General features: G+C 31.8%; 1 long non-coding RNA gene across 1 annotated transcript; it reads left to right on the top strand.

The window, feature by feature from the left end:
- On the top strand, positions 951–1,281 carry LOC110270531. The gene is made up of 2 exons (XR_002360158.1): positions 951–1,018; positions 1,110–1,281. It is a non-coding gene; the product is annotated as an uncharacterized LOC110270531 (long non-coding RNA).

Genomic DNA, 12,298 nt, shown 5'->3' with positions numbered 1-12,298 from the left:
ATACGTATAAAGTGAGCGTGATTGGAGGATTAAAAATTTAAAAGAGAGAAAGGACAAGAGAAGGAAATTGCAAACGGTTTTTCATATTCATTGGGGTTTGTGATGTCTCAGTTGTTGATATATATTATATCTTCATTTTGCATCTTAATACATGGTTGGGGTGAAGTAATTAATTTCTTGAACATATGACAGTTCCTAGGTGAATTTTATCAGCAGATTCGTATGCTCTACCTTGGATTTTCTCAGATAGGTTGTTTTTTTGAATGTCTCTTTCTTGTTTGGTTGCTGGGTATAGTGCAGTTTCTTAGATCATTTTTCATTTGCAGATTTTCCCCTCATGTGTTCCTTCTCCGCGAAATTCGAGGATCTGCACTGTTTCAATGAGTAAGGCTTCAAGTTACATTTAATTAAGTGTTGTAATAAAAATGTTAGACATTTAAATGTCATTCAAGAAACTTAATTAAATGTCATATAAGAAACTTAAGTGCTGTAAATCTGTTCTTGAATGACATTATTTTACAAGTTCTGAAGTGTGAGTATGCTATTCGAGGAGAGGTTGTAACACTTGCTCAGGTACTTTGATGATTTTTGGCTTTACTTCTTAGAAATCAGGTCATTCATTGGCTAATGTTCCAATATATTAAGAAAATTTACACCATAATTTGGCTTAGTAACGGTCATATAAGTATATCTGATATTTACACACTAGTAACGTTTTCGATGGAATACATATTGAGGAATGAATTTTCATTTGCTGTTAATGGTTTGAGTAATAATTATTTCTCCTGACAATGTTTTAATGCTGCAGCAATTGCAAGAAGATTTGAAGGCTAAGCCTGGTACTTACCCATTTGATGAGGTATTTTTCTTTTCAACTTCTTATCTTATGGTATGGTACTCTTTCAAATTTCATTCTTAGGGTGATTTCTTTTTTCTCTTTTAGTTGAAACATATAATTTACTGTAACATTGGAAATCCTCAGTCTCTTGGTCAGCTCCCAATAACCTTTTTTTGAGAGGTTTGCTTCTTATTATTATTCTCTGCAGTTGAATGCAACAAGCTTTGTGCAAATCAACTAGTGTTTATTGAGACTATCTCAACTTCAACAGGTTCTTGCATTATGTGACATTCCATCTGTTTTGGAAAAGCCTGAAACACCGGCTTTATTCAGGTACCACAGATGAAATTAAATTAGTAGCACTGAGATAGCTTGGTTATATTGTAACAGCTAACCATCTTAATGTTAAATATATGGAAACAAATATATTAGAGCTCGGATAATCTATACACAATACTTAGCGGTTTCCTTGCCATAACTATTAAATCTCGATGAGCTTTGTATATGTGACTTTCCTCAATCTTTGTTGACATATTGCAGTTCTGATGCAATAGAGTGAGCTTGGAATATTATTGATATGATTCTTGGGCAAGCAATACTGGTGCCTATAGTCATAGTCAGGTACTACCCGATTTATCGAAGTTGTATTGATTATTTCATTATTATAGTGTGGGAGATGAAGTTTTTGTTATTTTCCATATCAGGGCATTAAGGGCCTGCGAGATACAATAGCCAAAGGAATTGAAGAACGTGATGGTTTTCCTTCCAATCCCAATGACATTTTCTTGACAGATGGGGCAAGCCTAGTGGTAATAATTTCTGAATGCTGAGAGTGTAGTTTTTGTTTCACTTCAAATTCCAGCTTTAAAGATTTACATGCCAAACTTAATGGAATGTGGACGTATACTAATTTATATGATTACTTTCTGTAGATATAAAGCCAGGTTAGTTTTTCTATGATCATCATGCTTTTCTCCTCCTTCATGAAACCACTTCACCATTTCGAGGGCCATACAAATAATATAGATGAAGGCAACATTGTTTTATTTACCAGTTTCCTACTATATAGTTTCCTTAAGGATTAAAATCATAGTTTTGATACAGTATAGTTATAAAGCAATCATTTATTTTCAGGAAGCTATTTTGTATCACTTTTGAGACATTTAAATTGAAACTAAATTTGATTTCACAAACATTAGAAACATTCAGTAGTGTTAGTGTTATTGCAAAGTGCCCTGTTAAGAAAAATCAAAATTGAATATATGGAAAAATATCAAATAAAAAAGAAGAGCAACATGTGTGAAAATGTTGTGTGCTGAATTTGTTGTTAATTTGCAGTCGAACTGTATCAACTTTATTCTGAATATTTCCTTCTTGCAGCTGTTGATTCATTAGAGAGAATGAGGGAGGAAAGCAAAAAAGCATTGACGTGGTGCCTTTGAAAGAGGCTCGAATTATACCAGAGTGTACAAGCTGAGATAAATACAGTTGCTTGGTCTAAGTAGATATTAAATAAAGCATAGTGATGTTGTTCATGAATTATTTTTACCATGTTTTAGTCTAGATTGTAGATCATAAAATCTGATGTATTTAAGATTTTTCAATATTTTAAATTCTATATTTCTATGTAGACATTGTGAATGTTTTAGTATTTATTTGAAAAATTAATCTATGCTTGATTCTTTTTAAATTTTATGGAAATATAGTTATTTATGAAAATTAAGTTTTAATAGTGATAAATGTGAAATTAATAAAAATTTATAATTATAAAATTAGGAACAACGACCGATTTAGTGACAAATTTATATTTAGTTCAAGAATTAGCAACCAATTTAGCAATCGATTTTAGATTTTCAAATCAGGCATTGGCGACCGGAAAGTTGGTTGCCATTTAGCGACTAATTTACTTAGTGACCGAAAAGTTGGTCGCCATTTAGCGACCGATTTAGTTATCGACCGATTTAGCAACAAAAAATTTGGTCACCATTTAGCGACCAATTATGTTAGCGACCGATACTCTTTGGTGAAGGTTTGGTGGCCTTGTTCAAAAATCGGTCACTAATGGTTAGCGACCGAAGTTGGTCGCTATTTTCTAATTAGTGACGAAGGTTTTAGCGACCACCAGAATCGGTCGCTAAATCGGTCGCTAAATCGGTCGCTATTCCGGTAATTTCTTGTAGTGAAATGTTCCTTTTGATCAATTAAAATACATGTAAAAAGTGTTGTTTTTGTAAATTAAACAAGCAACATTTGTGTTATATTACACTTTATACACTACAAGAAAATGAAACATTTGTAAAAAAATTATGTTAAATTTTAAATTGTTACGAAAAGACGATTTTTTCTAATAATAATTGGTGATTGTTACAGATGAATGATGTTTTGTAACAACATTACAAGTTGTTACAAAACATGCTAATATTTTGTGACAACCTGATTTTTTTTGTTACAAATTATGTTAGTTTTTGTAATGAACTGTTGTTTTGTTACAAATTATTAATATTATAATATTTTGTAACAAAGAATAAAATAGTTGCAAAAATTCAAAATATTTTGTAACAAAAAATTAAGTTGTCACAAAATTTAACATTGTTTGTAACAAGTTATTTGTTTGTCACAAAATATAAGTATATTTTATAAGAAAAATTTATTTCAAAATGTTAAACATTTTGAGGGTAAAAAAATTTATATAATTCTTTTCAGAATAATTTTATTTTTTTTCAAAAATTAAAATTTTTTAATTAAATTATAAATATAAACAACAATAATTAAATATAAAAGGTAAAAAAAAAAACTAAGATACCAAAAGCCAAAATGTAAAAAAGTAATAAAGTGAAGCTGGAAAAAAACCCTAATTCATCACTCCCTCACTCTGAGCATCACTCAACCCTCGTCTCTGCGCCTCCAACTCCACTAAACGACAATGGAGCTCCTACTGGAAGAAGTATCGGCGTAGCATCGGCGTAGCCTCCGCTGAACGGTCCGCCTCGTCATCGTCTCCTTTGCCATCATCTTTTCCTTCGTTGTCGTGTCGTGGAGGGCATCGCCATGGTCTATTATGCATTGGCTCCTTCGGTGGTCTTCATCCACCATCGTCGTGTCGTGTGGTCATCATTGTGGTGGTCTTCGTGGTGGTGGTCGTCGTCGCAATCTTCGTGGTGGTGGTCGTCGTCGCTATTCGTGGTCACCGTTTTATCACCTCTGCTCCTCTGCTCGTCCTGTGCGTCGTCCTCTGCCTCTACTGGTCTGGTTCGGCCGTGCTTTCTCTGCTACTGATCTGATCTGATTGCTTTTCTACTGAAGGTAAGTACAGTTTATTTGAATATTGTTGCCTATATTGTTAGTTGATAATCTGTTGATGTTGGTTGAAATATTGTTGCCTACATCGTTAGTTGATTCTACTGATGTTGTTGTCAATGAAAATATTGTTTTGTAATATGTTTGATAATCTAATTTTTGGTTATTTTGAGAGTTGATATTTGATTCTATTTTTTGTTTTTGTGTTCTATTATTTTGATTGTATTTTTTGCTTTTTTTGGTGATTTTGATTCTATTTTCTTCTTATATTTTTGTGTTTGTGAATTGAGTGTCTTAGGAACTACATTATCCTTATTAACATAGAAATATTAATTGAAATTTGTTACTAATTTTGTGTTTTGTACAATGCATTGAATTAGGATAGTTTCTGCTCCTCTGCTCGTCCTGCGTCGTCCTCTGCCTCTGCTGGTCTGGTTCGATCATGCTTCCTCTGCTGTTGGTCTGGTCTAATTGTTTCTCTGCTGAAGGTAAGTGCAGTTTATTTGAATATTGTTGCCTATATTGTTAGTTAATAATCTGCTGATGTTAGTTGACATATTGTTGCCTATATTGTTAGTTGATTCCACTGATGTTGTTGTCTATGAAAATATTGTTGCGTAATATGTTTGACAATTTGATTTTTGGTTATTTGGATAGTTGATATTTGATTCTGTTTTTTATTTCTGTGTTCTATTATTTTGATTTTATTTTTTTGCTTTTTTTTGTGATTTTGATTCTATTTTTTTATATATATTTGTGTGTTTCTAATTTGAATGTCTTAGGTAAACTATATTATCCTTATTAACATAGAAATATTAATTCAATTTTGTTATTAATTTTGTATTTTTTACAATGCATTGAATTAGGATAATTTGTATTGCGGAGTTATAGAGAACCGCCTTGAAATCTAGTTTAGATAGAGCCCTTTGAAAGTGAAAGTGACTGTGATGCTAGGTTATATCTTGCTGCTCTTTTTTTCCACTCTTTACATCCTTCTATCCGTTCTCATCTCCTGTATAAATTAGTCCAATAATGGTCAATTATCAGAAATATTGGATTAATTTTGATAGGCATACTCCTGAGTTTAGGAAGTGCCTCGATGAATTATTTTTGGATATTGCCTTCTTTCAACCCGGTGTGAAAAATCAAATACGTTGTCCTTGTCCCAAATACAACAATTTTTTGTTCAAACTTAGAAATGAAGTTCATCATCATGTGCGCCAATAGTGATTTCATATAAAACATGGGCGCATCATGGTGAGAGTCTTCAAGATACATCAACTATAGATGTGTCTAATCTAAATGAAATTGATTGCAAAAGGGAGAATGATTCTGCCACTTATTTATTAAATTTTACTTGTGTCATGGTTGATAAATGACAAATGTCCTATTATTTGGTTTGATAAATTTGGTTGTGTATTGGTTGAGAAATAAGTAATGAATTAGTTGTTATTGATGGAACCGTAGACGATGGAAATATCCAAGTTTTAGGAGAGGTTCGGCCAAATTTTTTCTAAAAATTTTGAATAAAAGTTAATGGAAAAAATTGTAATTGGTGTTATATCTTGTTTCTAATTTTTTGTTTACAGGAGTGCTAAAATGGTGACAACATGCTACCTAAAGGACTCAAGAATATTTTGATTCATAGAGACACTAATCTATGTTAGACTTTTATCTTTTGGTTGAACTTGTGTAAGAAATATAACTTGTCAATGTAGACATTAATGTTATTTTGTTTTAAAATAATTTTAGATAAATGAAGCATGTTTGAATTATCTATGTTTTTACATATTATATAAATGCATGTTGACTTGCTCAGTAAAGTAGTTAATATATCAGGTAATTAAAAAAATAATTTGGTAAATTATGTATGTAGTTTGTATTAAAAAAATTTGTTACAAAATAAATGTTGTGCTTTTGTAACTAAAGAAAAAAATATTACAAAATCAAGTTATATTTTGTAACAAAATTTTATGGTAAGAAAAATATATTATCACAAAAAATATTTTGAAGATCAAAAATTGTTATCACTTTTGTAACGAATTTTGATTTTTGTATCAAAAAATTTGTTACAAAATATTACTTTGAATTGTAACAGTTTCATTTTTTGTGACAACTTTTTTGTAACGAGACATGTTGCAACAACCCTTTTTTTGTTACAAATTCCTTTTGTTTCAAAATCGATTTTTTGTAACAATTTTTTTCGTTACAAATATTACTTGTTCTTGTAGCAATAAGTATTGTTCTTAAAACTTTTAATAATCTTCTCATTATAAATGTTGCCAAAAATAAATTAAAATTTTCCCCCTAAAATTTTGACCTTCCCTCCAAATATTTTAACAAAAGTTACTCTTTCCTTCTTTTAACTTCGCACAAAATTCATCTTTATAGTTTACATATTTGCTGATTGAAATCCTTACTAAGTTCGAAACAAAATTCCAAGCCTTATTTTCAATTAGAAACCCCAATCCCAACCCATATCAAAATTTCATTGATACACGATTTACTCTTTTGTCTTTGCGGTCCTCGTCGCTACTCTTGATTTACTCTTGTTTGTTCGATTTCCTTGTAACTGCTTATATAGTTGTGTTCTTCTCTGGTCGCGTCGCCATCGTGCTCGTTGCTGCTCTCGTCGCCGTCATGTTCGTCATTTCTATTTTTTGCTACTTACTTTTTATTTTTTACTTCCCTTTTTTCTTTGTCAACGTTTTCCATTTCTCCATTTTCTATTTCTCTTTGAGTTTTTGTTTAGTTTAATTTTTGTTGATGGTTATTTGTTTGATATGATTCGTTAGAGTTACATCTCTCTCCTAAAATTTTGTTTAAAAGCCTTTTCACCCACTCTCCATGGCTTAGTAGAACACAAGGTAAGCTATTTGATTCCTTCTATAAAAATTTTATTTTCTATTTTTATTTCCAAGAATGCTTGTTATTTTGCTTGTGTTGTTTTGCTTTCGGTGCTCTTGAAACTGGTATGGTATATGAATGTCTACATTTGAATAGAAGTTTGTTGATAGTTACCTATTATTGCCTAAGACTAAGATTATTCTATTTTAGTTTTTTATAGTTCTTTGTTTGCTACTGCGCCCATTCTGCTGCTGTAGCTTTGCTCTGGTGACCCATTTGTTGAGTATGTTCTTATAGCTTTCCATGATTTTGATGAGAACTTGAGTGCCTTTGTTGTTCTTGAACTTTGACAAGGCTAAGAAAGAAACATGAATAAGGACAGGTAGTACCAAAACAAAAAAGATTGTACCAAAAAATAAATATATTGAACAATTGCTAGTTAGCTCTGTTCTCTGTGTGTTCATATGTTGAAAATAAAGCAATAAATGTTTTAATTGTACTTTTAAGTTGTATTTTTTATGCAGGCACTTGTTGAAAAAGATTGGTTAGCATTTGGTCATCCATTTTGTGATAGTGTGGGATTGCCAGCTTTCTCTGGAAGTGAGTTATCTAGGCAGCCTTCATCTAGTAATTTTTCAGCATCCTTGAATATCTTCTTCTATATCATTGAGCTAAAATGCAATACTTTAATGAAAGTTTGACCTTAAATTGAAAGATTCATTACACAATTTGATAACATAAATGCTTTTGCATGTATCATAAAACTTAAAGACTAGACATTGGCTGATGCGATGAGATTGATTTAACATATCACTTCTTAGTTAATTTCATTTTATAATACTTATGTTTTCATTCATAGATATATACCACAGGTACTTAAACCTTCTTCATGAATTATGTCTATTAAGCTATAGAGTAGAAGCACATTAGTTTATGCCTTAACTGTTGTTATTGTGGATATTTTATTTTGTTTTGATTTCATGTTTTATTTCAGTAGAAGCACTTATATTTTTGTTCAATTTTGTAGTGATTTTTCACCCGTTTTCTTATTATTGCTGTCAAATTTGAAAGCTATGTCATCCCTGTTTTTCATAGCTATTATAGTAATACATTTTAGTATGTCCTTATTTTCGTTGGTTTTCTCATTCTTTTTTGTTGACTGGTCATTTATTAGCTATAAGAATGATTATTTGTTTCTTCTCACTGTCCCAAATGCATTGAGCTGTTGAATGTTGATATGTCTGATGATCCTTTTATTCTGCTATGTTAAGAGGCTAAAGAAGCTGCATAATGTAAATCAAAAGAAATTTCAAATGCCATAGAATCATTGAACGCAGAATTACAAAATTTGAAATATGAGAGTGAGAGGGCCACTAGGAATTAAGTTATTAGTTGTTATAAAATTGTAATTCTTTTTTAAATAATTTTAAGAAGTTTAAGAGAGTCATTTTTTAAGATGTTTCACTTATTATAATAGCATATAAATAATTCATGAAAATCAATAAAAAATCATTTCTTTTATACTTTCTTATTTTCTCTGTTTTGTTTTTTTTTATTTGACAAAAGATTCTAGTTGGCAAGCTATGCTTTAAAAACGTGTGTATATGTCTCCTATCGGCACGCTTTGAAAGCGTAGACAAAACCAACCCAATCGGCACGTTTCTAAAAGCGTGGTTGTATGTCCACTTTTTGGCACGCTTTAAAAGCGTGGCTATAGGGTTATACATACAGCCACACTTAAAAGCGTGGCAATAGATAAAAGCATGGCAAAAAATGTGTGCCAATAGATCGAGAAAAGTGTGGCGATAGAGCAACTGGCACGCTTGGAGATGTGGCCCTTTTAAAAGCGTGCCGGTAGCTCAAAAATCATGGCAATGCTATCGCTACGCTTTTTTTGACCTTTTCATCCTGCTTTAAAGTAGGGGTGTGCATGGGCCGGGTTAAATCGGGTTTGATGTGACCTAGATTCGGCCCGAAATATATATCGGGCCTATTTATTAGACCCGAACCCGGCCCTAGATCTGATGAAACCTATACACTTTCGGGCCACGATTATACCGGGTGAAAACCGGGCCGTTAACACTACATTACCTTGACACCTTCTTATAAGCTAACATGTGAAAATATCCAAATTTCTAAGACTCCAACCATTATTTGACATGGTAAAATTCACTTAGAAAAATATAACAAGAACCAACTCTTCTCTAAATTTAAAGCATAACCATAATCAATACTAATATTGTCTAATAACACCAAATATTTAAATCAATATAAATAACACAATATTATGCATTAGTCTAAAATTTTATGCATTTTAAACATAAAACATTAACTTATAGTCTTATAATAACTAATAACACAAAATATTAAGGTTTACAATACTTAAATTCCACATAAGAATAGCCATCATCCATCACTAATAACACAAAATATTAATTGTGTATGATGACCGGGCCACCGGGCCGACTTCGGGTGACCTGAGCCATGGCCTGGACCCGACCCGAAATAATGACCGGGTCTATTTTTGAGATTCTTACCCGACCCTAGACTCGGTGAAATCACACCAAAATAGCCCCTAAAGTGTTCGGGGCCGGGCCGGATCTTCGCGCCCAGCCGGGCCATGCACACCCCTACTTTAAAGTGTAGAAAAATCGTGGTTTTCTTGTAAACATTATAGATTATGGTGAAAAAAAATTATAGAATCAAATTACTTTTGCAAAATTATCATATGAATAAAGGTCCCTGTCGACTAAGAAGACCAGGGTCACCATAGAAAAAAAATCAAATATAAATTTTTTTAGATATTATTTTCATGTGAAAGACTTTAGTTTTTTTACTAATAATTAATCTTAACATTCATTATCTAAAACTTGAAAGAATTTAATGTATATACTTTTATATTTAATTAGGTGTTAAGTCTGTTATACAAATAAAAATAATTAATTTTTATGCTTGCTATTTAAAAATAATATTTTTCTCTCTACGTATATAAAAATATAATTAGATATTAACATAAAGAAAATGAGAGAAAAAAGAGAGAGAAAGATAAAGAAAAAGAAGGAGAGAGAGAGAGTTTGTTAATTTTGGAGGAAAGATTTTATTTTAATTGAAATGAAAGAATATCTCGTATCACATTTTGGTTTGTCAAATTAGTAATATGAAATATAAATTATAAGTTATATATAGAGTGGGAAGAGTAGAGAGAAATAGAGAAGGAGAGAGAGGTAAATAAGAGTATAGAAAAAGAGAATTTATTAATTTTAAAAAAAAATAGAGAGAAATAGTGTAAGACCCAAAACTTTTGGAAAATCTTATTATGAGTCAATTTCAATTTATTTATTCATTAAAGATTTTAATTTCAGAAATTATTTTATTAAAACTAACTAAATCAAGTTTTGATAATTATATTAAAAATTTTATCTAATTTTATAATTATTGGATAATTTCCACATTTAAATTGATTAGAGATTTATAATGATATATAAGAGAGATAGATCAGAGTGAGTGAATGAATAAGAGAGAGAAATAGTGTAAGACCCAAAACTTTTGGAAAATCTTATTATGAGTCAATTTCAATTTATTTATTCATTAAAGATTTTAATTTCAGAAATTATTTTATTAAAACTAACTAAATCAAGTTTTGATAATTATATTAAAAATTTTATCTAATTTTATAATTATTGGATAATTTTCATATTTAAATTATAAAATTTAGGAATTGTAGAATAATAAGAATTTACATGGTTTGATTTAAATAATTGTGATTTGAAGACTTAATACTTTAATTTTTATGAATAAAGAAAATTAATTATATTATCTCTAATTATCGAATTAGAATATTTATTTGAAAATAATTTGTAAATTGATAATTAAATAGTATTTTTAATAAACGTTAGTGTTGAATTAAAATAGGTTTTTAATTATTCTATTACCCTTAATTTTATTAAAATTACTAAAGTACCCAAAAATTCCCAAATTGAACTCTAACCCTAATCTCCCTAAACTAGCCGCTGGTGCACGAATTATGAATCACACTTTTCACAACTCGTACCATTGACCAGCAAGTGCACTGGGTCGTCCAAGTAATACCTCACGTGAGTACGGGTCGAATCCCACGGAGATTGTTGGTTTGAAGCAATCTATGGTTATCTTGTAAATCTTAGTCAGGAAGTCAATTATGTTTATCAGTTGAATTGCAAATAAACAATAGAGCATGGATTAAAGGTTACTTGTTATGCAGTAATGGAGAATATGTTGGAGTTTTGGAGATGCTTTGTCTTCTGAATCTCTGCTTTCCTCTGTCTTCTTGTTCACGCACGCACGTCCTCCTATGGCAAGCTGTGTGTTGGTGGATCACCGTTGTCAATGGCTACCTTCCATCCTTCCAGTGAAAACTACGCTCACGCGCTCTGTCACAGCACGGCTAATCACCGGTTGGTTCTCGATCCGGTTGGAATAGGATTTACTATCCTTTTGCATCTGTCACTAACGCCCGGCCTTCAGGAGTTTGAAGCTCGTCACAGTCATTCAATCCTTGAATCCTACTCGGAATACCACAGACAAGGTTTAGACTTTCCGAATTCTCATGAATGCCGCCATCAATCCTAGCTTATACCACGAAGATTCTGATTAAGAGATCTAAGAGATACTCATTCAATCTGATATAGAACGGAGGTGGTTGTCAGGCACACGTTCATGGGTTGAGAATGGTGATGAGTGTCACGAATCATCACCTTCATCACAGTTAAGCGCGAATGAACATCTTAGATAGGAACAAGCGTGTTTGAATAGAAAACAGAAATACTTGCATTAATCCATCGAGACACAGCAGAGCTCCTCACCCCCAACAATGGAGTTTAGAGACTCATGCCATCAAAGAGTACAAAGTTTAGATTTAAAATATCATGAGATGCAAAATAAGTCTCTAAAAGTTGTTTAAATACTAAACTAGTAGCCTAGGTTTACAGAAAATGAGTAGACTATGATGGATGATGCAGAGGTCCACTTCTGGGGCCCACTTGGTGTGTGCTGGGTTGAGAATTAAGCAATTCACGTGCAGAGGCCATTTGTGGAGTTGAACGCCAGTTTTTGTGCCAGTTTGGGCGTTCAACTCCAGCTTTTGATCCTTTTCTGGCGCTGGACACCAGAATTGGGCAGAGAACTGGCGTTGAACGCCAGTTTACGTCGTCTATCCTTGTGCAAAGTATGGACTATTATATATTTATGGAAAGCCCTGGATGTCTACTTTCCAACGCAATTGAAAGCACGCCATTTCGAGTTCTGTAGCTCCAGAAAATCCACTTTGAGTGCAGGGAG

This window comes from Arachis ipaensis, chromosome B04 (assembly GCF_000816755.2).
Source record: "Arachis ipaensis cultivar K30076 chromosome B04, Araip1.1, whole genome shotgun sequence".
Classification (NCBI taxonomy): domain Eukaryota; kingdom Viridiplantae; phylum Streptophyta; class Magnoliopsida; order Fabales; family Fabaceae; genus Arachis; species Arachis ipaensis.
Note: the sequence above shows the minus strand (reverse complement) of the source record. Positions and strands in the feature narration are given on the sequence as shown.